This window comes from Halichoerus grypus, chromosome 11, assembly GCF_964656455.1.
Source record: "Halichoerus grypus chromosome 11, mHalGry1.hap1.1, whole genome shotgun sequence".
Classification (NCBI taxonomy): Eukaryota; Metazoa; Chordata; class Mammalia; order Carnivora; family Phocidae; genus Halichoerus; species Halichoerus grypus.
In genome coordinates, this window is record NC_135722.1 from 64,537,798 (window position 1) to 64,563,582 (window position 25,785).

The 25,785-nt window shown below is 40.1% G+C and overlaps 1 long non-coding RNA gene across 2 annotated transcripts in view; it reads left to right on the forward strand.

The window, feature by feature from the left end:
• Nucleotides 1-2,658, forward strand: part of LOC118529351 (uncharacterized) — a 100,435-nt gene extending 97,777 nt beyond the window's left edge. Inside the window, exon 4 of one of the 2 annotated variants that reach the window (XR_013442509.1) lies at nt 1,517-2,658. This is a non-coding gene — a long non-coding RNA (uncharacterized LOC118529351). The remainder of the gene's footprint in view (nt 1-1,516) is intronic. The other variant, XR_013442507.1, reaches the window with a different exon arrangement.
• The last annotated feature ends 23,127 nt before the right edge of the window (nt 2,659-25,785 follow it).

A 25,785-nucleotide genomic window follows, 5' to 3' on the forward strand; every position in this document is an offset into this window, starting at 1 on the left:
ACCATAATAACATTTTCCCTTAGACATCTTTCTTTTTTTTTATTAAAGATTTTATTTATTTATTTTGACAGAAAGAGACATCGAGAGAGGAACACAAGCAGGGGGAGTGGGAGAGGGAGAAGCAGGCTTCCCGCTGAGCAGAGAGCCCGACATGGGGCTCAATCCCAGGACCCTAGGATCATGACCTGAGCCAAAGGCAGACTGTCAACGACTGAGCCACCCAGGCACCCCAGACATCTTTCTATAACCATGTCTTCGCCACCCTTTTATCTGTATCATCAGCAAAAGGTTCCTGGTATCAACATTTTATAAGCAGCGGTACCAGAGCAAAATTCCTACGTGAAACATTCTATTTCTTTTGTTTTCTCCTTGTTTTGACACTAAGCCTTCTTTTGGTTCCATGGTTGGCTCTCTTCTTTCCTTCCCCAATTTTGGAACTAAAGAGACTCAGGAAGGTGCTACACCCATGATCTTTACCCCTCTTTCTCCTGCCTTTGGTTCCACTTCTCCCCCTTCTTTTACAAGAATAAATTCCTTCCCTCTGGGTCCTGCCACACTTCCTTCTTCTACTTTCTCACTTCCTTATCACTCAGAGCTTAAGGCCATTGCAGGGCAAAATAACCAGCTGACAATAATTGTTATTACTCAATCCACTCTCTATTATGTCCAACATTAATTAGATGGTTGCCCTGATTTGCACAGCCTGTGTTCATCCCATAAGTTGTTGACTTGATTATTCTAATCAGAATTAATATTTTTTTCCATCAGAATCCCATAGAATGTTGTTTGAACCTCTAATATGATTATCACAGTCTGCCCTGCCTCAGGGTTGTATATGCTCCCTCCCTAAATCATAACAGCCTTATAGATTAAGCTGTAATTTTCATGTAATAGATACTCAATAATTGTTGACTCACGGTGAATCCCATATTTGACTGAATTGACCATTGGTTTTGGTAACATTTGGATACATCTTGATTCAGCAGGTGGCACTTATTAGGGTCTTGCTCATATCTAGAAAAAAAAACACTGAGATGGGAAATAAAATTACTTGTTCCAGAAACTGCTCAAGAAGTTCAATACAACTGAAACATAACACACAAGTTGAAGGATGGCAGGGGACAAAGCTAGAAAGACGAGCAGGTGTCAGATCTAAAGGGGGTTCGTGTGTTAAACTAAGGAATTTTAACTCCAAAGCTATGGATCATGTCTGAAGTCCTCTCCCAGACAGGTGGGATCTAGGATGTCGCTCTGGGATTGTAGTTCCAGAAACTAGGTCTGGTTATGGGTAGGGTGAGACTTCTTAAGGTGCAGAGAATGGTACTGGGAGGATTTCAAGTAGGGACCCAGAGACAAATCCAGGATTTACTCAAAGTTGAGAAGAGAAACCAGCAATAATTAATATGAAACATGAACTGAAGGGAGTAGGACAGAGCAAAGAAGTCAAAGCAGGGGCCAGAAGGACAGCCTAGTGTGGATTCTTAAAGCTTCCTCTTCCCTTTCTGGGCTCTTTCAGCAGCCTGTTCGCTGAGCAGGAGAGGAATATTCTAAACCAATTTAGACCCAAGGCCTCCAAGGATTTCAAGCAAAAGAATGATGGGGACTGCTTCTGTCTTCTTTACGTGAGCACACAGCGTCTTGTTGTGTCCTATGAGCCCTCCCCTGTATGTATCTGGTCCAGAGTAAGTCCTCAGTAAACATTTAGTGAGTAATATGGACTTGCTGCTAATTGTTAAGCACGTAAATGCTTTTGTTTAGTCTATTCGTATGTTATGTGAGTATAATGCCACAAGAAAACTGATTTCACACAAACCCACAAGATTTCTTTTATTTTAATAAATGCCAACTAAAATCATGTTACTTACCAGTCATTCATATGTAAAACTAACCTTTTCTTCAATAGTGTCTCAGGTAGGCAAACATAAATCCTATGCATTAGGAAATAAGACAATAGAAAAGAAACTCCCCCAAAAGGAGAACCAAATGAAATATAAGAACAATATAACACAAGTAGTCTAGCAGTAATGTGGTATAAGTCTCCATAACAATAGTCATCCAGAAACAGTGGCTGAGATAATTATAAAACATAAGTTTAAACAGTACAATGCTGCTCGTAAATCTTGTATGTATATATGTGTGAGTTGCCGATCATAACTCAGGTTGGGTGGCTAGAAGTAATGGTGGCAATAGCAAAAGGTGGAATCTCCTGGGGAGAAGCCTCACTATTTGCCTGCCATTCTAAAGCTGGGGGGAAACAGGTAAGCTTTGGGCCCAGTCCATCAGGAGAGAGGCCTTTAAATAAATAACAGTTGAACAGGGTGTGACCAGCCTGTACCCATGTCACAATGGTGCCATCATGAGACAAGTCCATGTAACATAAAAATCAAGGAAGGAAATACTCCAAGTGAAGATAAAACTGGTAAGAACTGCAGAGGATTACCCTTTTCCCGCAGCACAGGCATCAAGTATACCTTACAAATATGCATATGTAATATCTGAATGGATGTCTACCTGTACTGTGATTTCAATTATTTATATGAACTTTCTGTCTCAAATTTCAGGATGATTCCTTCATATTTAACATCACCAGAGAACAGAAAGCAGCATTCTTTCTCTGCAAAGATATCCCTTGGGGTGCAATAAAAAATAAGTATTTGGTCTTTGTCCCTTGTTCCTAGCACACAGCTCCTAAGCCCTTGGAGTGATAGGAGTGTCTTTTGTATGCTAATGAGATGACTGAAGGCTGGGGCCTTGCAGCTTCAGGATGGGGGTGGGGGGTGCGGTGGCTAGAAAGACCAAGCCCCAACCTCCAGGCAGTAGAGAGGAGCCAAAGATTGAGTTCAATCACTAATGGCCAATGATTTTATCAGTCATTCCTATGCAATGAAACCTCTATAAAAACCCATAAAAGATGAAGTTTGGATAGCTTTCAAGTTGATGAACACATCGAGGTGCTGGGAGGGTGGTACACCCCGACTCCACAAGGACAGAAGCTCCTACACTCAGGATGCTTCCAGACTTTGCTCTATATACCTGTGCTGTTCATTTGTATCCTTTATAATAAACTAGTAGACACAAATAAAGTGACTTCCAGAGTTCTGTGAGCCATTCCAGCAAATTATTGAACCTAAGAAGAGCATAGTGGGAATCTCCAATTTATACCTGATTGTTCAGAAGCACAAACGGGTGGCTTGGGACTTGCAGTTGGCATCTTAAAATAAGCCCTTAAACCTGTGAGGTCTAACTAACTTCAGATAGTTAGTGTTAGAAATGAATTGTGTGACACCCAGTAGGTGTTCAAAGAATCAGAGAATTGGTGTGAGGAAAAAAAAACCATACAGTTGGTGTCAGAAGTGTCGTGAGTCAAAACAGCTCACCCCTGGTTAAATATATCTTTCTACTTTTACTATTTTATCTATTTGCTGAAAAATTAGTATTTAGCAAAATCTTAGAGGTTGTGTGTGTGTGTGCACGTGCGTGTGCGTGTGTGCACACACGCACGTGCACATGTGCTATCAGGTGAGGTTTGGAATAATGACTTTGGTAGGTATAGAGATGGATCTGGGTTTTTTTCCCCTCAAACATTTCAGGTCTTAATGTTGCTCTATTCTTTCTCCTCCATATTCCTTACTTCCTTCAAGTAAACTTCAAGTTAATTCATCACTTTTGGAAGCCGATATCAATGCCACCCTATTCGGTTACCTCTCTACTTGGTTCTGCAGATACTCCGTTTTCTAACACATTCTGTAAGGCAGTGAAGAGTCAGGAATTGTTTCAAGCCTCAGAGACATGGTAGGATTTACCATGTGATTTTAGGTAATCACTTAGACCAGAGGCTATGCAGAAGATAGATCTAATGGAAGGAGGCTAGAGGTGTCATGCATGAAAGCATGGGTTCTGGAGTTGGCTAGACCTGAGTCCAAATCCAGTTTCTAACACTTATTGGCTCTATAACCTTAAACAACCTACTTATGCTCTCTAAACCTGCATTTCTTCATGAAGGGCTATAGTAATGGTTTTCAATTAAGTCATGTTTATAAAGTGCTTAGTGTAAAGACTGGCACCGTAGTAAGCACTCACAAATGGCAACCATTAAATTTAATTGCTGTGTTGTTATGTGAGTGTTTTTCAGTTGGGTCTTAGCTAGATTTTTAAACTCTTTCTTGTCAGCATCTTATTTCCCATTAAGGGTACCTGATACAATGTCTGCCCCCTAGTCCTGGCTAGAAGGTTATTCAAATGTGATCCCATTCCAACTGTATGGCAATCTTATGTCAAAGGAATGTAGACTAGGCCAAGTTGGTCTTTGATACCCACTTCTTTTAGTACTCCTGAAACCCCTTCTGGGCTCATAGCTCATTCAATGCCATGAACTCACACCACTCCTGACCTGCCCTGCCCTAGAACATGTCCTTCATTAAACTTACTCCACCACATCATATACTTTCCAGCTCTGTCTGCTTTCTAATTTTTTCAATAAATTCAACAAACTTTTACTGAGTGCTTACAACATGCTGCGAGCCGGGGAAACAAAATGAAAGCGGTACAGTCTTAATACTCCAGTAATTCACATTGTGCTTATGATGTGATAGTTCAGTGGTTCTCAGCCTCAGAATTAGAACTGTTTGAAGTTTTAAAAACTACAAATGCTTATGTCCCACCTAATTTAGTATATCTGGGTGGGACTCAGATATATAAAATTTATAAATCTTCCTCAAAGATTTTACTGAAGAGCCAGAGTAAAGAAGAACTGCAGGATGTGTTGAGAATGGAAAGGTGATAGGAATCTGGAAGTGTTGGTTGGACTTCATATTGGAGGTTTAAATGCTGAAGGATGAGTAGTTTGCCAGGGGGAGAAGAGAACTCCAGGAAAAGGAAAAGCATAATGCCTAACTCTAAGGCATTTGAATTCATCAGTATCATTTTTACTAATATCCTCATGGAAGAGGGTTAGAAGACTCATTTATTAAATGACTAGCATCTGTCCATATGAACTATCAATTTCTGGAGAGAAATGCCCTTACTCTGGGTCTTGTGTGCTCTCCTCTCCCCTCCCACTGACTTTCAGCTCCCCGTCTCTCACGGTTGGAATGTCCCAACAAGGGGCCTATCACTCTTCCAGCTCAACCCTCTCTCAACTTAATCATCAAACACTTTCTCCATCTTACTCAGAAAATAGCTGAGGCCCTTTGAGGGCAGCAAGAGCACAGCTCACAGTGGAGGAAATGCCCAGAGCAGGGGTGAGAACTGGGTGAAAGCCTCCATGTCACCACAGTGTTTCTCCCTTTCCTCTTCCTTGAGGCTTCTCCTGTATGTGGCTGGGGAAATCCAGCCCAGTCATCTCTGAAGACTTTCGAATTAAAGCTTGATCTTCCACTATGGTTGCTTTTGGTGAAGAGAGTTGGCTGAAGCAACAGTCCCCACCCACAACCAACACTCATACGTTCATCTACTCAAACTCTCCAAAATGTTCTATCCTCTCAGAGGAAAATATACCATCCCTGTAAGCCCCCAAATTAGTCAGAATGACAGACTCAGCCTTCAGAAGGGTGTTTACATGGAACACTTAATGTCTGGTATAGTCTTTCCATGAGGTCCCCTGGCTAGTCACCAGTCACCTATTAAAGATTATCATCCCAACAGCTTACTTCCCCTCCCTCACCCCCTGAGTATTCATGAGGAGACAGGCAGGTCTGGCTCAACCCCTTACCAGGTCACTTAAAACAGGTTTATCAAAAAGCTTAACTTGCAGAATACAATCAATAGCAGGTATTAAATCAGCAGATGGATTGTGAAAGCTGAAAATTCCCTGTGGCACCAAAGTCCCATGTTTTGAATGCCCTCCACCTCTCTTGTGGCTGATGATGAGATTAGGAATCTTTCTGCAGGGGCTTCTGTCTATGGCCTCCTCTCCTGTCCTCTGATCCATCTGTGCCTCTGGCTCTGGCCTTGGACCTCAGCTGTGGGCTCCACTCCTAGTTCTGCCATCTCAGGCACATTCTCAGTTGAGCATTCAGCAGCTTAAAATTTTTGAGATCCACAGCCTGCATGCAGAACACTCAAACTCTTAACTGATAGGAAGTCCAAAATCTGTATTGAAGTTCCCTCGGTGTGGTTGTCTTTTTCTTTTTCTTCTTCTTGACTCTGGCTATCATGTGGTTTGTTTTGGGTTTTTTTTTTTTCCCCAGGAGTGGAATGGACTTTAGGGTTGGTGCCCTTAGAGGATTCTCCTCTATCCCTTCTTCCTGTTGACTCACAGAACTCCATCCCTACCCAATGATGAGAGCTCTAGCAGGCTGAATAGTGGCACCCTATTCACTGGAACCTAAAGATGTTGCCTTATTTGGAAAAAGAGCCTTTATAGATGTGATTAAGTTAAGGATTAGAAGATTATCCTGGATTGTTTGGGTGGGCTCTAAATGCAATCACAAGTGTCCTCCTAAGAGAGAGGCAGGGCGAGCTTTGACATAGAGAGCAAAGAAGGTGGTAGGAGTTGGAACACAGAGATTTGAAGATGCTGGCCTTGACGATTAGAGTGACACAGCCATAAAACCAGGAATGTTGAAAGTCATTCAAAAGCTAGAAGAGGCAAGGGACAGATTGTCCCATAGAGCCCTCTCCTAGAAGGAGAGTGGCCTTGCTCACACCTTGACTTTAGCCCAGTGATTTATGCCTTCTTTTAGACTTTTCTGTGTTTCATTTAAAGATATATACAAACATATTAAAAGTTTACTCAAAGAGGGACGCCTGGGTGGCTCAGTTGGTTAAACATCTGCCTTCGGCTTGGGTCATGATCCCAGGTTCCTTTAATCAAGTCCCACATCGGGCTCCCTGCTTGGCAGGGAGTCTGCTTCTCCCTCTGCCTTCTGCTCCCCCTGCTTGTGTGCTCTCTCTCTGACAAATAAATAAATAAAACAAAAAAAAAATGATTACTTAAAGAAACAATGAAATGATTTTTATTGCATGCAAAGTAAAAGTAAGATACTTCTGTATTATTTAAAACTTTATAGTGAGACTACATTTAGTTATTACTTATAGAACTTTTAAAAACAGATTGCCAGGACCACCGTTGTGCCTCACTGTTCTCTGCTGAGGACAAAACTCTAGCTGGAGCAGTGAGACTAAATGCACGGGGGTCAGACAGGTCAAACATGAATATCTGAAATTCTCTCTGTCAGACCTTTAAAGTTTAGTTTAATTTAAAATATGTAACTATTAAAAAATAAAATATATGACTTTATTAAAAAAAACATTGCCAGGATGTAGACTAAAATATCAAAAGCAATTAATCTCTGGCTGATAGGGTTATCAATGACTTATTTCCTTCTGTACAATTTTTCTCCATTTTCTAAGCTCACAACAATGTACAGCTAACACTTATAAAATTAAAAAAATTATAAAGAAAAAATCTTGATGTAGATCACTTACTGACATTGAAAAAATTCCACAAATATACATTAGTCAGTAGAAAGAAAAAGCTACAAAACAGTGTAAATATGATGGTGATTTTTATTTTAAAACATGCGAATATATAGTCAGAAACAGTAAAAGTGCATACATCAAAATTATCTTTGATACAATTATGGCTAATTTTTGTTTTACATTGTGTTTTTTGTGTCTTCAAATATTCTGCATTAGCTATTTATGGATTTTATAATGAAATAAAATTATTACTAAATAAGAGAAGTTAGGAGTACATAAATGCTAGAATAAAAGATTTGTTGGGCCAGAACACCTAGACCTTCATATAAGAATATCAGATGGCATGCTAGAATAATAATGTAGCTCCTATAACTGGACCATAGAAGACAATTTAAAAAAAATGCTCTCTGAATGTATGAAGAAAAAAATAAGGTTAAAATTGTGCCATTCTGACATACCCACAAGCTAGGGTAAGTCCAACACCTGTGTAGGCTGCCTGCCTTCCCAGAGATCTGCACCTAAACACCACTGTGAACTAGTGAAACTAAGAATTTACGGTATTGTCATCTCTCTTCCGTAAGTCATTCACAGGTCTCCTTTATAAATCCCGTAGGTTAAACACCTCTCCAGGGTCCGAGATTCATGCTGTCACTCTTGGCATTTCCAGCTCCTCACTCCTCAATTAAGTGAGGGCCAAGTCTGTCCAAGAAGAGAGCCTTCATTTTAGAGAAGGTGTGTACCTCACAGTTGGCTTTGCATTTCTTCACATTCCAGGCTTCTGCTGATGAGACTATTTTGGTCCCAGAAGTGAATCCTGGCCAAGAGCAGGTTCTCCCTCACCATGAGGGACGGAGCTGCACCACTGTGCAGTTAGGTGCCTTGGTATTCTCAGCCTTTCAAGGATACCTTCTCTGGTGTCAGAAATAGCCCTCTATCTCTGCCTGTTGGTAATCAGTAGCTGAAGCATTGAGCAAGAACTCTCTCAGCAAGAATTCTGCCTATTGAGATCCTGCCTCCTAAGTCCTAGTGACCTATGTGACCTATGTAAGCACACCAGATGCAGATCTTACACAGTTCCGTGGAAACAATCTGACCAGGTCCTGAATCATGCACGTAGCTATTACAGGCTTCTCACCAGACACATGTACAAAGGACACTGGGGCATTCCGCCCATTATCTTTATTGCCAGCTCATGCTGGCTCCAAATCCTATCAAGCTGGACGATATGGACTCCCCAATGATATTTTTGCCCTTCTGACTCAGAATGTCCCAGACACCAAACACAAGGCAGAGAAAAGTGAAAAGATAAGTACATTACAAGATCTAAACAAAGCTAAGGATCCCCAGAGATGATTGATGGGGAAAATATTTTCTCAGCCCACTTCCATTTATAATGACTTTCTCCCTCTAACAAAATCTCCTGCAGAATCACTGTTTCTATAAAATCTCCATTTTGTTCTAAATTCACTTCAGAATTCCTTTTTCTTTGGAATTAAGGATAGAAACCTTGAGCTCCCCCTGGAGGTAGGAGTATGCTAGTAAGTCTCCTTGGCCTCGCTCTTGACTCATCCACCCAGTCCATCTTTTTTTTTTTTTATGTTTCCATCTTGTCTCACATTTTTCTCTTTTAATACAAGCGCTCTGTTAGTCATATGATTCTACCTGACATCTCTCCAACATGTTCCTTTCCTCTTTATCCTTATTATTGCTCTTCATCTTACCTAGAATTCTTTTCCTACCCTAGGCCCTCGTCTCCTTATGAAAATCTTTTCCATTCATTAAAAGCCCAAGTCCCAGGTCAGCTTCCCCACACCCACCTCTGAAATCCTGTAGAACTTGTTTACAAAGCCTTTATGTATGCTCCTTTGTATTTTGGTTATCTCTACATTGCTTATCTTATTCTATTCAACCAAATGCCTACCATAGTGTCAAGGTCTAGTGTGCAGTAGATAATCGGTTGATAAATGTTGAATTAAATTGTTGAAGGATGATTTCAAACAACCCATTTCCAAAGAATAGAGATAACCACACTGTTGAAAAAGAAAGGACAAAAAGAAGAGAAACAGGACTGGAAGAGAAAGGTCATGAGAATCTCAGCCATGCTGTAGAAAGAACACTGGATGAAGGATCAGGAACCTGGGCTCAAGTCCCACGTGGCTGTTAATGACCTAAATGACCAGGAAACTACTCTCTAGAGAATCAAGGCAGTAGGCTACATCTCAAGTTTGTCACCACGATGAAATTGTATGACAGTCCCCCATTTAGGCTCCTGATAGCTGACTAAACAAGATAGCATTCAGACTGCACCTGCCACAGGGCCTAGCATAAGATGTGTGCTAATACATGTTAGTTCCTCTTTTCCTCACACACAATGGAAACATTCTGCAACATTCTCAATTTTAAGTAAGGTTTGCCTTCTTTATCCATTGAAAACAGACACACATAGGAATATTTGCCTGGTGATATGACAATAGAGAACTGTACAACTTGCTTAATCACAAGTACTGCAGAAACATTTGTTTTCCCCTCTAGATGTGTACCTTATGGAAGAACTTTTCGGTGGCTGGTTCTCTCCATGGGCTGAACATGTTTTCTTGACATTTTTTCCTCTAGCCCTTGCCATGTGCCATTTGAGTAGAAGCTTCCAGTCCAGCAACTAAAAGGAAAGAGCTATGCCAAAAGAAACTCTTAGTCAACTATATCACGGTCTGGGAAGATGTGGAAATCATTTGACAAAGATAGTTCTACATGGTAAGCAAGAAAGAAGAAGGGTAACACTTGGAAGACAATGAAGAAAGGGAAAGAATTTAAATAAGTTATGCCAGGAAAATACACAGATTCCAAGGAATTGAGCTAAAGATTCTGGAACCTAGGACAGTTGCAGATGTTTAGATAATATGTGTAGCAACAACTCACTTACCTCATTAGAGAAATGAGGACTTCTACCTATGGGACTTTTAGAGTTCACTGAAGTTTAATTCTTTGTATTTTTAGAAAGTGGATTTAATTTCACTATTTTATTATGATGTTTTCCTGACTTAGTTAAGAGAATTCCCAACTGCCCTCAGTCCCTGCAAATATGTGTTCTTTTACTCCTCTGTGCCTTTGTGAGTGCTCACTCCTCCTGCCCTCCCCTCTCCTCCTCACCCTTCAAAACCTATTTTAAATCTCTATGACTCCACTCAGCAAAGTAAGTTGCTCCCACTGCCATCCAATAGTCTTGGCTCATAGCTCTATTAATAATTTTTGCAATCACTGGGGCCCTAGCTGGATGGATGCCAGGTGCACCCAGTTGGGGGTCCACCTGGGAAGTGAGGAGGAAACTGATTAGGAGAGCAGTACTGTGCTCAATTATGAGAAGTTAGGGGCCTTTCTTTACTGAGTGTCTAATGCTGTTATCTGTTTTTAAAAAAAAGAAGCCTTACGAAATGTTTTCTTCTGATGCTGTTCTGGGTGTATTCTGAGAGGCTCTTAATAGAAGCCAAATTGTGGGGGGAAAAATCTAGAGGAGGAGTGTGCTGAAAGAGGAGGGCAAAGGAAAAGAATCCTCAGTCTCAGAAGACTTTGCAAGAGGCAAGGTCTAAGTTTGCCCACTCCTACACCTTCACTTAGTTCTCCTCCTACAGGTTTTTAGATTTCAGCCTCTTTAGGAAAGCGTGTCATGCTTTTTCTGATGAGAACAAACAGAGCATCTTATACCTCTCACTTACAGCATTTACCACAGTTGTAAATCTCTATGTATATGTGATTCTTTGATGGATGTCTGTTTTTATCACTAGGCTCCTGAGAGTAGGGACTCATATCTGGTTTTCCTCACCACTATTCCCTCGGTCCTGGCATAGGCCTGGCACATAATGGGATTTTAATATTTGTGGAGTAAATGAATAATGTTGCATGAAAGGCAATGGGGAGAGGGAATTGACATACAGATTTAAAGGGACCATTTAAAGTAACTTAGCAGTGCTGCTAACGATCAGCATGATGTGATCAATATAACGATCAAGGGCGTGAGAGGTTTTTTTCCTCCTGACATCATATATCTGATGTCTTTTCCAACACTACCTCCCTAATTCTCCGACACCAGCTGGGTGACCAACAATTCAATTCAATTCAGTTCCGGCCCTATTTCATTGGCATTAATATCAGATCTCTTAAGTTAAAGGGCTCAGCCCCCACGAGACTGCCTCCACTTCCAGATGCCCATTACAAGTCCCAGGCCACCCATGCTTTGGATCCACCAGATACAAATTGAGGATTCCCATGACCCTCTCCTTAGGTTGGACATTTTGCTAAAATGGCTCACAGGACTTAAGAAGGCACATTACTTACATTCACTGGTTTACTATAAAGGATACAAATGAACAGCCAGATGAAGAGGTACATAGGATGAGGTCTGGAAAGGTCCCAAGCACAAGAGCTTCTGTCCCTATGTAGTTTGGATGTGCCCTGCTCCCAGCACTTAGAAATGTTTGCCAACCTGGAAACTCTCCGGACCTCGTTGTTGATGGGTTTTTTTTTTTTGTTTAAAGATTTTATTTATTTATTTGACAGAGAGAGACACAGCAAGAGAGGGAACACAAGCAGGGGGAGTGGGAGAGGGAGAAGCAGGCTTCCCGCTGAGCGGGGAACCCGATGTGGGGCTCCATCCCAGGATCCTGGGACCATGACCTGAGCCAAAGGCAGACGCTTAACAACTGAGCCACCCAGGCGCCCCTGTTGATGGGTTTTTATGGAGGTTTCATTACATAGGCATGATTGACTAAATCACCATGTGTTGGTGATTAAACTTAATCTCCAGCCCCTTTCCCCTCTGAGGAGGTGGGGCTGAAATTTCCAAGCTTCCAAGCTAGACTTGGTCTTTCTGGCTTCCTGCCCCCTTGCTAAAGCTATCTAGAGGCTCGCCAAGACTAGCCTCTTTAAAAGACGCTCCTATCACCCTTATCCCAAGAAATTCCAAGGGTTTTAGGAGCTCTGTGCCAGGAATGAACAAAACCAAAGATCCTTCTGTGATACCACAGGGTGGGAATGAATTTAAGGATGTAAATGTAAGGGTATATACAGTTAATGAGTAGATTGTAATGATGATATTAACCAAAGTTTCAAAGGTAATAATAAGTCATTAGGTTACCCTTGCGTTTCATCTCAATTTATTTCTCACTAACTTCTTACATAGGCAAATTAATGACATCAGTATATTCTTCACTTAGTAATTATAGCCCTCCCCTCCCCACTTTATGTAAGCCCAATACCATCTTACTCTGAGTCATTTATTTGATAATCAGATGTTACAGACACTCATGAGAATGTGTGGCTGAATTAAATATTCTGGCACTGTGTTCTCCCGGAAGAGAGAAGTGGATGCCTTTTAACAACCTTGGGCCCCACACAAGACTTAAGAGTTTAGACCTGAACTTTCTTTGTTTCTCCTATTCTCCAACACTTAGCATATCAAAAAAAAAAAAAACCACTTTCCAGCACAAACTAAAAATAAGTTGATCATTTAAGGTAATAAATCAGACCTGGTCAATCTACATACCACCACTGACAAAATGGTTGCTGACAGGGTAACAGAAAGCAAATCACATACAATCTATTGATGGAGACCTTCAATCGTTCATCGCCTCGAGTATTTGTTGCAAGCCTTCTGCATGCCTGACACTAGGTAGACAGGAGACCTCCATGAGGAAGTGAAAGAGGTCGATAGGATCTGAATAAATACACAACCTGCCCTCAAGAAGTTCCCAATCTTGTTCAAACAAAAGATCATAGAACAAATTTTAGAACAAAATCTACAATTGGAGGCTAAGATAAAGGAAGCATTCTACAGAAATGTGGGGAAAAGTGCAACCAAATCAGATTGGGGGATGAGGGAAGGTTTCCCAGGAAGCTAAATTTTGAAGGATGAGCTAAGAGAAAAAGATGAATTAGGAAGAAGAGGGTATTTTAAGCAAAAGGAAACATATGTATGAGAAAGCTCACAGCCTAATCAGTAAACTACAAGTAATTCACTGCAGGTCTTTACTCAAATACTTTCTACTTATGAACATTCATAAATACAAAGCTCTGCATCCAAGCCAAGGCACATCAACTCTTTCAGACACGCCAGAAGGAGTGAGTGGTCAGGAGAGGTAATTTCAGTCTGGTCACTTGATCATTGGGTTATTCCTTAATCCATTTAATTATTCCATTGGGTTATTCTTTAATTCATTAAATTAATTCCTTAACTTGCAGGGTGGCAAACTCAAATACCTACCATGAGTACAGCTGGCTGGGTAGAACCTGAGGTGAACGGGAGTGTGAGGTGTGAGGTGAGCCGAGTCCAGCTACGGGGATGAGCAGTCCCAGGCACCTGCTGATTTTCCTTTGCCAGAATGTGGCCTCAGGGCTGCCGTGCCTTTGCTTTCTCAAGGCAAACCAGAGATGAGCTTCAATTTTGAAATGTTGAGAACTAGTTCAAAGTTTTAAAATTGTATGCAGGCCAAACATTTGACCTTGACCTTCTCAGGTGGTTATATCCAATAGGCAGTATAATATGTAAATCTAAAGCTCAACGAGAATGCTACACACCAATAGCAAACATCAACATATATTTAATAGCTGAAGCTATGGGAATAGAATAGGTCACCTGAGGGTTACATATTCACTGATACAACAAAAGAAAGGTATGGCAGAACCCTAAGAAAAAGGGGCAGATAAGTAATAGGTGGAGGAAAAGGAGCCAAGCAAAGAAGAAAAGTCCTTTCATGAACATTCGAAAATTGAATAAACTGGCACAACAGGGATTCAAGTAATTTCATTTTATTTGAAACTCAAGCTATTTAAGGCAGATATTATCAGAGTTCCATATTATCTGTAACCTAAGCTCATTTAGATGACCAACACAAGATTTCACAGTTTTTAAATAGCAGAGCTAGGACTTTAACGCTAGTCTTTCCCAAATTCCACAGATCTTCATTCCACCATGCTGGCTCCAAATTTCTTATGATTCGCAGACTAGCAAAGCCAGGAAAGCAGAAGTAGGAAAGAAATGATACTAGTACAATCAACCTCCCACAACTCTCCCTATTCCTATGCTTTTGACACAGTAGGAAACTCAGGCTCAGAGAAGTTTTAAAAACCCATCACCTTAAAACTCCAGTCTTTGTTAACACTTACCTAAAACCCCAATCCCACCCTTTAGCATTCACAGGAAAGAGACATTAACTCTTTGCTTGCATAAAGGTACATGCACCCAGGGCTTTCATAATAAAGGCATCAGATGGGGTGCCTGGGTGGCTCTGTTGGTTAAGCGTCTGCCTTCAGCTCAGGTCATGATCTCAGAGTCCTGAGATCCAGCCCCACATTGGGCTCCCTGCTCAGTGGGGAGCCTGCTTCTCCCTCTTCCTCTGCTGCTCCCCCTGCTTATGCTCTTTTGCTCACACACTGTCTCTCTCAAATAAATAAATAAAATCTTTAAACAAATAAAGGCATCAGAAACTAAATAGTATCTTTTCTGTACTATAATCATTAGAGAGAAAACTATGGGACTTCTTAAGGTCTTGCTCTACCCTGCATAATTTCTTTATTTTATGCAAATATACTGGCTGTGACAGAGATTCCATGTGGTTTTCAGGAGCATGATGTGAGTGAGTGTTAGAGATAAGTAGATATTGGCAAAACATTTCTTATAGTGGATGTTGGCAAAACATTATTATTATGGGTCTGCAAAAGCTTGGAAAATTTTTCACTATAATCCATCTTGTGATAGTGAAAACTATTTTACTGGAATTTGACCTGAAAGAATAGAACTTGGTCACCAAGTTTCAACATCAGTCTTGTTGAAAGAGTACATTTCTCCTGCTGATACAAACGGATTTTTTAAAAACTTTAATATGTATACTATAAAACCAAGTTATACAAGTGTGTTGCAATTGAACAGATTCCAAATGCAGGTTTGGACATGATTATTTCAAGATCTCTTTACTTAGGTGGATTAGTGAGCCTGTGCGAGAGATCTTTGCCCAGAAGCTCCAACCTGTCAAAATGGTTTCAGTTGGTTCAATTCTCTTCTCACCGCAGGTAAAATCTCAATCCCTGTGATAACTCCAGGAGCCTACTTTCTTTAAAGCCTCTAAAAAAGTCAATTAAATTAGGGTAGTAAGCAGAGATAGAATTGATTTCATTCATTCAGAAAATATTTATTGAGTGTGAAGGCCCTGGGGATAGCAAGATGAATCAGAAATGGATTCTGCCCACAAATCATCCAGCCTGGGGCGGGGGTGTGGCACAGCTAATTAGCTGGGTTAGGGCTAACATCACTGTTGAGAACTTGAAGTACATGTATTTTGTGTTGTTGATCTGTGGACTTTGAGGTATAGACCAAGAAACAGGTGGCATTTGGCAAAGTTAGCATTCTTTTTTTTTTTTTTTCCCCAAAGTTAGTGTCCTGGTATGAAAGTTGAAAGCTTGGTTGGTATTTTCTCATTGTTGCCTGGAACCCCTGCTTTTCCTGCTCCCAGTGGAGGGGTCTTCCCTTGCAATTCTGGCAACCCTTTCAGGATCTGGCCCCTAAGGGATTACAGATTTTTTTTTTTTTTTTTAAGATTTTATTTATGTATTTGTCAGAGAGAGAGAGAACACAAGCAGGGGGAGCTGCAGGTAGAGGGAGAAGCAGGCTCCCCACTGAGCAAGGAGCCTGATGCAGGACTCGATCCCAGGACCCTGGGATCATGACCTGAGCCAAAGGCAGACGCTTAACCAACTGAGCCACCCAGGCATCCTGGGGTTATTGATCTTTTAGTCATCAATTAGTAACCCAACTCCACTGTGTGTTAACTTATACAGCTTTACCAGAGTGAAATGTAAATTTGCATGAATGATTTAGTTTCTCTCCCCCTTCAGGAAACAATCACGGATGGATATAAACATGTATTTGCATAAATATGAAAAGATCAGAAATAATTTAAATGCTGAATAACTGAGGTGTGTATGGATATCTCTATGATGTATTACTATGGATCCGTTAAAATGATGTTTTAAGAAAATATTCACCATATGCTGTTATAAAAATTGCTTACAAAACCATAACATTGTATCATTACATTTTCCAAATATGTGTATATTCGTGTTGTAGGTGCACAGAAAAGGACTAGAAGAATAGAAGACTCAAATATTAATAGTGGTTACCTCTGGGTGGTAGGATTATAAAAGAGTTTTCTTCTTTGTGGTTTTCTTGTATTTTCCAAATTATACAAAATGAACATGTGTTACTTTCATTATTCAAAACAAATTATATTTAAAAAAAAAAAAAGACCAAAAAGTAGTCTAGCTCTTCCTATTCTGTAGCTTTTTTTGACAAAGAAGTTTTACCAAATTCCCCAAGGACTGGCACGGAAGGCTATTTTAGTGACACCAACTGTGCCAACTCAAAATCTTACTCACAGAACTTCTATCAAGAGGCAAAGAAAAGTGTCACTTCTATCAATAGGCAAAGAAAAGTGTCTGGGGCACACTCCTCAGGAACTGCAGGGAGTCTTCCTACATCTTTTATGTTCAAGGGTTTTTAATTATGATATCCCTGGGGCCTCACAAGCAATGCTAAAGTCTTCACCATCTCTTCTGGTATACCAGTTGGCCATGTGCAAATACACTACTGATGGCCTTCGGTAGTATCCCAGAGTTTCTGAGAGAGGCCAGCAACATAGGCACTATTTGTCGTTGTTATTGTTGTTTTTAAGATTTTATTTATTTATTTATTTGAGAGAGAGAGTATGAGCAGGGGGAGAGGCAGATGGAGAGGGAGAGGCAGACTCCCCGCTGAGCAAAAAGTCCAATGCGAGGCTCAATCCCAGGACCCCAGGATCATGACCTGAGCCGAAGGCAGAAGCTTAACCGACTGAGCCACCCAGGCACCCCAACATGGGCACTATTTGGAACAGAACAGCATATTAGGTAAGAACACGGACGCTGGAGTCAGAACTTAGAATCTTAACACTAAAATTTACTAATCATATGGTCTGGAGTACATTACTTAATCTCTTTGTGACTCAATTTCCTCATCTGTCAATTAGATCATAATAATGTCTACCTTATCATGTTTCTATGATTATTAAAAATGATAATGTATGTTAGGTACTAAGCACAATGTCTGGCACGTAGTAATCAATAAATGTGAGCTATTATATTACTAAGATAAATACAATACAAAGATAAAAATTAGTGTTATGAGAGATCTAGAAAAGACACAACTACTTCTGGTTGCGAAGATTGCAAAAGGCTTTGTAGAAGGAGAAAATTTAGGTATTCTGAGATGAGGGGTAAAGGCATTCAGGTGATGGCAGCATCAGAGCATACAGGTGAGGAAGCTGTAGAACACAGGTGTTCAACAGTTTTCCTGGAACATCACATATATGAAGAAGTCTTTAGGAGATAAGAATACCAGGTAAACAAGTTTAGACTTAGCTTATGGATAATAAGGACATGTTTCATCTATTATAATTTTCTTTTTTTTTTTAGATTATTTATTTATTTGTCAGAGAGGGAGTGAGCGAGAGCACAAGCAGGGGGAGCTGCAGGCAGAGGGAAAAGTAGGCTCCCCACTGAGCATGAAGCCCAATGTGGAACTCAGTCCCAGGGCCCTGTGATCATGAACTGAGCCAAAGGCAGACGCTTAACTGACTGAGCCACCCAGGCATGCCCATCTATTATAATTTTCATCCCAAAATAACTTCTGTAACATCACACGGGAATCCCTTTTTTGCAATTCACCTGAGCATGTGTACAAGTACCCTATTTGTCCATCTCATGACCTTCCACATTCTCTATTAAAACCAAGTTTTAGGGGGATGCCTGGGTGGCTTGGTCAGTTGAGCGTCCAACTCTTGATTTCAGCTCAGGTCCTGATCTCAGGGTCCTGGGATCAAGCCCTGCGTCAGAGCTCAGGGTGGAGTGTGATTGAGATTCTGTCTCTCCCTCTGCCCTTCTCCCCACTCAAGTGCGAGTGTGCACTCTCTTTCTCTCTCTCCCAAATAAATAAATAAATAAAATCTTTTTAAAAATATAGTTTTAGGGGCGCCTGGGTGGCTCAGTCGGTTAAGCGACTGCCTTCGGCTCAGGTCATGATCCCAGGGTCCTGGGATCGAGTCCCGCATCGGGCTCCCTGCTCTGCGAGGAGCCTGCTTCTCCCTCTCCCACTCCCCCTGCTTGTGTTCCCTCTCTCGCTGTGTCTCTCTCTGTCAAATAAATAAATAAAATCTTTAAAAAAAAAAATAGTTTTAGGGGTGCCAGTCTGACTCAGTCAGTAGAGCATGTGACTCTTCATCTTGGGGTTATGAGTTCAAGCCCCATGTTGGGTGTAGAGATTGCTTAAAAAATAAAATCATAAAGAAAACCCCACAAGTTTTAGCCATTGGTAAGTCAAAGAATAGAGTGGTCTCCTGGGGCAGGGAAGAAACTAGAAATAACAGAGTAAGGAAAGCATGATCCTTTATTTTTATAACTCCATAGATACTTTAAGGCATCAGGGGATATGAAAGGAAGCAGGATTACGCTTGACATAAGAAACATGAAGAAAAGAACAAAGTTCAGGACAAACAGTAACCGATTTCAAGGTTTACTGTAAAGCTTCAGTAATGAAGACAATGCTGTATTGGTGAATGGATAGACATACAGACCAATCAAATAAAATAGAAAGCCTGGAAGAAGAACCATACATGGGTGGTCAGTTGATTTTTGACAAAGGTGCCAAAGCATTCAATGGGGAAAGGAAAATCTTTCCAATAAATGGTGTTGGAACCACTGGATATACATATGGGGAAAAACAATCAAACCCCAATATTCATCTCACATCATACGTAAATATTAACTCAAAATGTCATATAGATCTAAATGTAAAAGCTAAAACAATAAACTTTTAGACGGAAACACAGGAGAAAAATCTTTGTGACCTCAGACAGAACCGAAGAAAGAAGAAATCATATTAAAGTTGATGATTTGAACTTCATCAAAACTAAAAAAACTTTTGCTACTTAAGAGACATCATTAAGAATGTGAAAAAAACTGTTGTAGACTAGAGAAAACATTTTTTGTATATCAGCCAAAGGATTACAAAAGAAAGGGCAAACAAGTTTTTAAAAAATGGACTGAAGACTTGGACACACACTTCACCAAAGAAGATATATGGATAATCAATAAATGTTCAACATCATTAGTCTTTAGGGAAATTCAGCTTAAAACCATAGTAAAATACCACCACATACCCACCAAAATGGCTAAAATTAAAAAGACTGACAATATCAAGTGCTGGAAAGGATGTAAAACAAATAGAACTCTCATACATAGATGGTAGTAATAAAAATATGGTACACTTTGAAAATGGTTTGATAGTTTCTTATAAAGTTAAATATATACTTGCCATATAATCCAGAATTCCACTCCTAGGCAATTTACCCATAAGAAATTTAAAAATATGTCCATACAAAGACTTGTCCATGAATGTTCATAGCAGCCTTATTCATAATAGCCCCAAAATATAAACAACCCAATTGTCCATCAACAGGAAATGGATGAACAAATTATTACATATTCATTCAATGAAATACTCAGCAATAAAAAGGAGCAAACAACATACTCATGCAAAAACATAGATGAATCTCAAGAAGGATCTACGTCCAAGAAGTGCGTACTGTGTGATTCCATTTATATAAAATTCTTGAAAATGCAAACTAATCTATATTGACAAGAAGCAAGTCTATTTACCCGGGTTGGAGGTAGAGAGGGAAAGATGCATGCAAAGGGGCACTAGGGAACTTTTGGGATGATGGAAGCGTTCTGTGTCTTGGTGGCAGGAGTTACACTGGCGTTGAAACTCACTGATCTCTATACTTTAAATGATTGCAGTTTATTGTATATAAATTATACCTCGATAAAGCATGAGAGACGCTAGGCATGCCAGGTGCAATGCTAAGGAGTGATAGAACACACAGATGATAAAATATTACTGTTCCCTAGGCTTCACAATTGAAAATGATGTGCATAATTTTCAATAAAGATAGAAGTTTGTTTTCTTTATGCTGCCCCCTCCTCATTCACCCATCCAACACATATTTAGCGAGCTTCTATTGTGTGCCAGGCATTTGACTCCACGTTGAGAGTACAAAGACAGGCAAACGATCTTCACACGGTTCCTGACCTCACAGAGCCTTCAGTTCAGTGAGGGAGGTGGTAAGGCCAACTATAGTTTTGAGGATGACTTCTATGAGCAGAAGAATATGAGATGTCAATGAAGTACATTTGCTTGGTGACCACTTCCTGTAGCAAGTACATCTAAGTTCGTATCTGAAGAGTGGTTTAGTTAACCAAAATAAAACTAACTGTCACCCCAGAAATGCTCCCTTTCAGAAGGGACACAGAATGGACGGTTGACAGTCAATATGTTCATGTATACAAGCTTTGAATTAATGCTTCCCCAACTAATCAATTTTTCAAAAAGTTTTTCAAAATAGCGTTTTTTAAAATTTATCCATGCTTTTGGTTTAATACCAAAAATACATAAGTGTGTTTACCAAACCCTGGTAGTTTTATGACTGAAATCTTTCCCAATTTTGTACAGTATAACTTGTTATACTAATCAGAGTTTACATTTTAAACCTTATTTTAGGTAGTGAAATTATAGATTCACACATTATTTACTACAAAATAATCTGATATGATTAATTACACTGTCAAATCAGAAAAAAAGAGGAATAGTCTACATATGAAATACAGTAAAAGGTAACCTTGTCAAATCTATTTCCTACTCTAAAAAAGAGTAAAGGGTAATTCTTAATGAAGAGTGTTATACCTACCTTAGAGTGTTTGGAAACCTTTGGGATGGTTTGGCGGTTGGCACACTGATTGGGAGAGCTATTTGCAACCAGAGGTTTAGGTCAGGGGTGCTAAATGCCTTTCGATGGTTGGGACAACTGCCCACATACAAAAATTACTGGCCCCCAATGCTAGTAGCATCCCCATTGAGAAGTACCATTAGAAGGTCTCCAGTGGTCTTTCCAGCTATAAAAGTTTGTTGGTGGATTTTATTCATTCATCTGAAATGGCATTGCTTTAACAAGAAGACAAAATCAGCCAACTCAACATCTGTGATGATTAATTTTATGTATCAACCTGGCTGGGCTACTATGGTGCTCAGATATATGGTCAAACAAAATTCTGGTTGCTTGGGTAAGGGTGTTTTGGATTACATTAACATTAATTTTTTTAAATTTTTTATTGTTATGTTAATCATCATACATTACATCATTAGTTTTTGATGTAGTGTTCCATGATTCATTGTTTGTGCATAACACCCAGTGCTCCATGCAGAATGTGCCCTCTTTAATACCCATCACCAGGATAACCCATCCTCCCACCCCCCTCCCCTCTAGAACCCTCAGTTTGTTTTTCAGAGTCCATTGTCTCTCATGGTTCGTCTCCCCCTCCAATTTCCCCCCCTTCATTCTTCCCCTCCTGCTATCTTCTTCTTCTTTTTTTTTCTTAACATATATTGCATTATTTGTTTCATTTTTTTTTTAAAAGATTTTATTTATTTATCAGAGAGAGAGACAGAGGCAGGCAGAGGGAGAAGCAGGCTCCTTGCTGAGCAAGGAGCCCGATGTGGGACTCAATCCCAGGACCCTGGGATCATGACCTGAGCTGAAGGCAGAGGCTTAACCGACTGAGCCACCGAGGCATCCCGCATTATTTGTTTCAGAGGTACAGATCTGTGATTCAACAGTCTTCCACAATTCACAGCGCTCACCATAGCACATACCCTCCCCAATGTCTATCACCCAGCCACCCCATCCCTCCCACCCCCCACCACTCCAGCAACCCTCAGTTTGTTTCCTGAGATTAAGAATTTCTCATATCAGTGAGGTCATATGATGCATATCTTTCTCTGATTGACTTATTTCGCTCAGCATAACACCCTCCAGTTCCAACCACGTCATTGCAAATGGCAAGATCTCATTCCTTTTGATGGCTGCATAATATTCCATTGTGTATATATACCACACCTTCTTTATCCATTCATCTGTCGATGGACATCTTGGCTCTTTCCACAGTTTGGCTATTGTGGACATTGCTGCTATAAACATCGGGGTGCACATACCCCTTTGGGTCCCTACATTTGTATCTTTGGGGTAAATACCCAGTAGTGCAATTGCTGGATCATATGGTAGCTCTATTTTCAACTTTTTGAGGAACCTCCATACTGTTTTCCAGAGTGGTTGCACCAGCTTGCATTCCCACCAACAGTGTAGGAGGGTTCCCCTTTCTCCGCATCCCCGCCAACATCTGTCATTTCCTGACTTGTTAATTTTAGACATTCTGACTGGTGTGAGGTGGTATCTCATTGAGGTTTTGATTTGGATTTCCCTGATGCCAAGAGATGTTGAGCACTTTTTCATGTGTCTATTGGCCATTTGGATGTCTTCTTTGGAAAAATGTCTGTTCATGTTTTCTGCCCATTTCTTGATTGGATTCTTTGTTCTTTGGGTGTTGAGTTTGATAAGTTCTTTATAGATTTTGGATACTAACCCTTTATCTGGTATGTCATTTGCAAACATCTTCTCCCATTCTGTCGGTTGTCTTTTGGTTTTGTTGACTGTTTCTTTTGCTGTGCAAAAGCTTTTTATCTCGATGAGGTCCCAGTAGTTCATTTTTGCCCTCGCTTCCCTTGCATTTGGCGATGTTTCTAGGAAGAAGTTGCTGCGGCTGAGGTCGAAGAGGTTGCTGCCTGTGTTCTCCTTTAGGATTTTGATGGACTCCTGTCTCACATTGAGGTCTTTCAACCATTTGGAGTCTATTTTTGTGTGTGGTGTAAGGAAATGGTCCAGTTTCATTCTTCTGCATGTGGCTGTCCAATTTTCCCAACACCATTTGTTGAAGAGACTGTCTTTTTTCCATTGGACTTTCTTTCCTGCTTTGTCGAAGATTAGTTGACCATAGAGTTGAGGGTCCATTTCTGGGCTCTCTATTCTGTTCCATTGATCTATGTGTCTGTTTTTGTGCCAGTATCATACTGTCTTGATGATGACAGCTTTGTAATGACATTAACATTTAAATCAGTGGACTTTGAATAAAGGAGATTGCCCACCATAATATGGGTGGGCCTCAACCAATCACTTGAAGGCCTGAATAGAACAAAAGATTTTCCTCCACAAAGTGAGAGGGAATTCTGCCAACAGATAGCCTTTGAACTGGAACTGCAGGCTTTAAACTTTCCAGTCTCCATAATTGAGTGAACCAATTCCTTAAATCTCCCCCCACCCCTCTTTCTATCTCTCTCTATATTGGTTTTGTTTCTCTGGAGAACCTTGACTAATACAGTATCCTTATTCTTTTTCTTTTTTTAAGATTTTTATTTATTTATCTGAGAGAGAGGGAAAGATTGAGAGAACAAGTGGGAGGAGGGGCAGAGAGAGAAGCAGACTCCCTGTGGAGCAGGTAGCCCGATGCAGGACTCGATCCCAGGATCCCTGGATCATGACCTGAGTTGAAGGCAGACGCTTAACTGACTGAGCCACCCAGGCGACCCTACAATATCCTTATTCATGGGCATAAGATATACAAAATGTAGAATGGAGTAACAAAGTTATCCATATTACCACATTTGCCATATTATCACATTTACCCTGGAGATGGATAGTCATGGCTTCATTAATACACACCTCAAATCTCAAATATTTCAAGTATTTGAGTTTTAGAATGCCCCCGAGCTTTTCACTGAGCATCTTTCCTCTGCACATTTAAACTCGGGTGCACTTTAAGGAGCACTTTAGGCAACCCCCTCGGGTCCCCTCCCTCCTTGGGAGCTTTGTACCATCACTTTGCTATCACTCAATAAACTTTGCTTTTGCTGCCCACCAAAAAAATAATAATAATAATAATAAGGAGCACTTTAACCTCATGTGCACATAATCCCTATGTTTCTGATTCATTTACACTTAACTCATCAAAATCTCGCCTCTCAGTCTTCACTCTGAGCCTTCTGGATGCTTCAACTTAGCTCCATCAAGTCTTTGTTCTAAGAACCAGAAGTCACCTTTTGTTCTACTGAAGACATAAAATAAAGTAAGAACCCAAGTTGGAGTAAATTCAGAAGGTACAATCTCTAATTTAGTTCCTATTCCCTTTTTAAATGCATTTATTTTTACTCATATTCATTTGGAAAAAACTGCTGTGTACCTTAAACCTATTCAAAGTTCTCTCTCAGACACTTTTATATACATACATATCTTCAAACCAAAAACAGCAAGTAATTGTAAATAAAGTATATTTGCATCAAGTATATTTCTTTCCGTGCCTTGGTTATATCTATGAAAGGCGGATTAGTGTCAAGTTCAGGGAATCCAAGCGTAACCTGTTTTAGAGGGGTTTTTCTGTTTTGTTTTTTGTTTCCCTTTAAGTGCCTCATGTTGTTTTGCAAAGTCCATTTAATTTAATCTATCTAATTATCCTTTCAACAGAAAAACATCCCTGATGTTGCCTTATTCCAACAAAAACAGCACTATCTGATCCAACAAACTAATGCTCCTGAGAGATCATACAATAACAAACCAATATGAACACGGGAAAAAGGAAAACTCACAGAGAGAATCAGAAATTCAGTTTTGCACTTCGAAGAGGCTAACCTCACATTTCTTTTAAACATCAGATCTCAGGACTGTAAGAGCTGACTTTAACTTGTAGATAGTAGTGAATTTCTTAAGGTTGATTAACAATTTTTCAGACAATTTAAAGGTTACAAATGTTAAAAACAAAAACAAAAACCACACTCTTCTTTCTCTGGCTTTGACAGCTGTTTTATTTCAGAATTGCACATTTATCTGTAATACTCCAGACTCTAAGATAATGACACTTAATTAACCTGGCAATAACTGTCGTCTATTTTTCAGAGAATTAAGCACACACCATGAACCACGCACCAGACAAAACTTGGTCTTCGAACAGCAGTGTACCTAATGCTTCAAATCAAAATTAGATAGACAGGTTTTTCTTTTTCAGGGAATGAATGAGAATTGGGCTATTTAAAATAAATTTTTCATTTACCTGATTGCTTTTTAAATTAAAATAACCTTTTTCTCTTAACCTCAACGTAATGTATGCTTACTACCGAAAATACAGAGAAGCGGAAAGAAAGAAATAAAGAATAGTACTCAGGTCCATCCACCCAGGGATAAACATGTTGACGACACAGTAGGAAGCCCTATGCTACAGGGTTGAAGAGCTCAGTACACTCTGCTAGGCTGTGTGTGTTCACACCTAGCTCCACCACTCACCACCTCTGTGCTGAGCTAGTAATCTCATTTCTCCATCTCATCTTCCTCATTTGTAAAATAGAGGAGC